Source organism: Lygodium microphyllum, chromosome 15, assembly GCF_053477565.2.
Source record: "Lygodium microphyllum isolate KBCC chromosome 15, Lygodium_microphyllum_v1.1.10, whole genome shotgun sequence".
Taxonomy (NCBI): Eukaryota; Viridiplantae; Streptophyta; class Polypodiopsida; order Schizaeales; family Lygodiaceae; genus Lygodium; species Lygodium microphyllum.
This window is the reverse complement of record NC_141149.1, coordinates 86,575,566-86,580,320: the sequence shown is the minus strand read 5'-3', so window position 1 is coordinate 86,580,320 and position 4,755 is coordinate 86,575,566. Positions and strand designations below refer to the sequence as shown.

Genomic DNA, 4,755 nt, shown 5'->3' with positions numbered 1-4,755 from the left:
TGTCCAGGGGGACCAAGATAGACAGCAGTGACGGATTTGTGTAGAAAAGATCTCTCTTTAATATTCTTCAGCTTAGACTCACCACAGTTTGCAAGTGGCACCAATTAGAGCCTCCACTAGCACCAAAATTGATAGCTGCAAATATGTTTCTAGCATCCAACTCTAGTCATGTGTAAAGACAAGTACATATAAAGACCAACATTTACCAAATACCTGATATGGACAGAGCTAGAGGCATAGGATGGTACATGTAATGTTTCCTGTGAAGAACAATCAACCACCGATAAACTGTATATAGCTGTCACATAAACAATAGGCTCACAATGACTAGAGTTGGATGCAAATATGTTTCTAGCATCCAACTCTAGTCATGTGTAAAGACAAGTACATATAAAAGACCAATGTTTACCAATTACCTGATATGCACATAGCTAGAGGCATAGGATGGTACATGCAATGTTTCATGTGAAGAACAATCAACCACCGATAAACTGTATATAGCTGTCACATAAACAATGGGCTCGCAATGCTTTTAAGCTCAACACACCTGTACAGCAGTTTTACTAGCACAAAACTTGAATCAGAACTAGAATCCTACTACTTTCTTTGTGGAGAAGTGGTTGGACCCAGTTTCCTTTTGGTCTGAAGTGAGACCTTGGTGTCATTATTTAGAGAACCCTAGTAAAAGAATCAAGGAAGACCACTCTTTATCATAAGAACTGAACATAGTTGAGGTTTGATCCTAGCTGCAGACAAAAGGAAAATTTCGTTTGGTTACTGTCACTCTAAGATGGCATCTCATTTTAGACAAATTTCTGTTTAGTTATTTGATTGGTACAGTAATATGTGTTTGCATTTATGCCTATTGATTTTGGCAGTTGAACGATATCATGAGCAAATCTACCATACTGCAAAAAGTAACATGTAGAGATATGTAAAGATTTTTAATCATGGGTCTGCAAAGGTATTGTGGTATCTCTTAAGGGTCCGCATATATCCATTTTTGCTTTGTCAAAACTTGTTATCTCCTTTCTGAAAATATATATCTCAGTTTGTTCAGAAAGTATTTTGGAAAGCTCTACAATGGGAGTCTTTCTCAAGATGATGGGTCACATCTGTTCTCGAGGAGGGAGGCTTTGGATTCCTGCTATGCCTGCACAAGGGACTTCCACGATATCATTCAGTAAGCTGTGCACAAAACCATCCCTTATTTTGGGAAGTAAATGCAGGCTCTTCTCTCTTTCCTGTCAGAAGTCGAATAAACATCAAATCTAGGCAGAGAAAGTCAAGGGGATGGATTTTTGGTGCAGTACAAAACCAACATCGAAAGAGCATTCAATCCTTAAATCGGTGGTTTCTTATTGCCCGTGCTGTGTCTTTGGGACTGGACCCACTTTTTTGTTATGCCATAGTAGTCAGTATATGGCATTCTTGTGTCTATATAGATGGGTCATTTGCCATACTGGTGACAGCTCTGTGAACTGCAAGCGATGTGCTGCATGTCTTCCATATTTGGTTACAAATGAAACTTCCTTATGTTTCTAAAGAGTCTCTTATTCATGGTCGTGGAAGTCTTGTATGGGATGCCCGGAAAATTGCAGTTCATTATCTTTCTCCTAGTGGAGGTTTCTGGTTTGATCTCTTCGTCATTCTGCCAGTGCCTCAGGTGACTTGGCATTGCTGAGCAAATAGAAAGTTCTCTTATCAATTTTCATATACAGTGCTGTGACTATCTAATCATAGCTGTATGCAGTTAAGCTCATTAACTTGCATGCCCCTCTTGCAGGTGGCTATATGGATTCTAGCTCCAACTATGATTAGAAAAGGAGATCTTGCATCAGTGATGACAATTTTCCTTATGGCATTCCTCTTTCAATACATCCCAAAAATTTATCATTCTGTCTGTCTAGCACGTCGTATGCAACATGTGACTGGGTATGTATTTGGCACGATTTGGTGGGGCATTGCACTGAACTTGACAGCTTATTTACTTGCGGCACATGAAAGTTCACAGATGGCATCTTCACTTCTGTCTATTTTAAAACTCAAGAATGTGGGATACAAATTTAGCTACTACTCTGTAAGCTTGTCCATTTGGAGAAAGCCTTTGGTCATCTCTATTGCTGCAGGATTAGAAGCTCAAAACATGATACTGAAATATGAACGATGGCATGATAGTTGCAGATGATGATTCCGGACTATTTTGTGCAAAATTTTCCTTCCAACTAAATTTATCATCTGAACCTTCTGTATGTGCTTACTTATGCAAGAAGGATGGTGCTAATTAGTTCCTCAGATGCATTAAAATATGCAGCTGATATATCTTGGCTGACCTTTGCAAGCGTAAAAAGCTCATTTTCATATGCACAAAAGAATTCTATTCAAGTACATTTTTTGACAGGTAGCTGGTGCGTGCTGGTATCTATTGGCAAGTCAAAGAGTTTCCACATGTCTTATCACTCAATGTGGGGTAGAGAATAGATGCAATAGTATCAAACGTTTGGGTTGTTTACAACCTATAATATACATAAATTCAAATTTGGATAAGCCCGGTTACATGTGGAGTGACAGTCAGACAAATTCTTCCATCTGTTTTGGTGGTCAAAACAGTTCAAGGGTTCAGTATTGCATTTTCCAATGGGCTATTCCTTTGGTGACCCATAACGGATGGCATACAAAAGTTTTGTATCGAGTGTTTTGGGGTTTGATGACTTTAAGGTATTTATGAATTTTACTTATGTAAATGAGGTTTTCGGTTCAGTCTCCAAGTCTGAAATGTATTATGGACATGTGATTAAAAGAGGCTGTTACTCATTTTCAGCTCTTTTGGTAATGCCCTACAACCAAGCAACCATGCAGTTGAAGTGATTTTTAGTACTATAATTATAACATGTGGTTTACTACTTTTTACCCTTCTGATTGGCAACATTCAGGTAAAGTACGTCCAGTCTCTCCTTTTTAAGTGTCTAAGTTGTTCGAACTATCTTGTTAACTATTGTGAGTATATTGCGGTAAAACCATGAATATACTACATATCTCTTTGAGATAGGCATTTTTTACATTCCATAACCTCGAAGGAGGTCATGAAACTGAGAATAAGAGACTTAATTATGCGCAATATATTACAGTACATGCCCAGCAATATACATCTCTTTGAGATACCTCACTACAGTAAATACCCACGAGTAAACTACATATCTCTTTGAGATAGGTATTTTTACATTCAATGACTTCAAAGAAGGAGGCCATATAACTGAGAATGAGAGACCTTGATCGGTGGATGCGGAAGCCGCAACTTCCGGCACAGTTGAGAAATGGAGTTAGAAGATATGAATGGCATAATTGGGTTGCAAGACAAGGTGTAAATGAAGTGGACATGTTGCATCGCCTGCCACAAGGGCTGAGACGTGAAGTAAACAAACACGTGTGTCTTGATCTTGTTCGTCAGGTGGTAAAAATTCATAATTTTAAACACCACCAATCTGCCATGACTGCTGCCTGACCAGGGTAAAAACTTTTCAGGTACCGCTATTTGAGCAGATGGACAACCTTGTCCTTGAGAACATATGCGACCGAGTTAAGCCACATCTTTTTATCAAGGGAGAAACGGTAACATGGAGGCAACTTGTAAAGCTTGAGATTATGTTGTCGTGATTGCTGTCATTTGCTGTGACTGTGTACTATCTTTGTCATTTGCTCTAGTCTTAGAAAAGTGGCTGCAGATACTCTGAGCAATGTGCATCCTTTTATGTACGTGTGCCGTAATGCTGGAATTGGATGTTGTCAATCCCACAGTCAATTGTCTGTTGTGAAAATTAATGCTCTCGATAGTGTCACTCACCATACCCACCTGAAAATCTATCACCATCATGACCACCTCAACATGTTCTGAGTAGTACTTTTTTACACATTTATTGGGGGTGCACTGACATTATTGACTAGTGTCCTTTCAGGTTATCAGACAAGGGGATCCTGTACAGCGAATGCTCTTTGTCGTTCGAGGGCACCTGCACAGCAGCCATGGATTGAACAATGGGCACACAAGTGTATGCTACCTCGGGCCCGGGAACTTCAGTGGTGACGAGCTGCTGACATGGTGTCTGAGGCGGCCATTCATCATGGAGCGGCTCCCTCCCTCTTCTGCAACTCTCACCTCCATGGAGCTCACAGAGGCTTTTGGGCTAGAAGCGAAGGATCTGTGGTTTGTGACAGAGCACTTCAGGGACCGGTTTGCAAATGAGAAGCTGAAGAGGACGGCGAGGTATTATTCCTCCGCATGGAGGATGTGGGGGGCTGTGACCATCCAGCTCGCATGGAGGCGCTAGAAGGACAGAAAGGCAGTGTCTTCATCGACGGTCTCCAATCCTTCTGATGGTGTGACCGCCATTGCCCGCCGCAGGCTCACGTGCCTGCCCTGCTCTGACTCAGAGCCAGACCGCCTCCGCTTCTATGCTGCCATGTTCTCTTCCTCCAAACCACAAGATCATGTCGAGTGATTTTTGGGCGTGCGAGAGGCTATGATTTCTTAACTCCACTTTGGTTTTTTGGGCTTGCAAAAAGCTAGCCTTAGTGGTCATTTCTTACCTAAATGAGATTTTTTTAGGGATGAGAGCCTTTATTAATAAGGTGATGTAACCAAAAGAACTTCGTTCAAGGAAGCATTTGAACATGTAAATAGCGTCCCATATGATGTAAGAATTTTGTTATACATAACAACAATTGCTACATTTTTTTCTCCTTTTGAAATGTACTAAA

General features: G+C 40.7%; 1 pseudogene; it reads left to right on the top strand.

The window, feature by feature from the left end:
- The first annotated feature begins 950 nt into the window (after positions 1-950).
- On the top strand, positions 951-4,496 carry LOC148024737 (cyclic nucleotide-gated ion channel 2-like; annotated as a pseudogene).
- Positions 4,497-4,755: the final 259 nt, after the last annotated feature.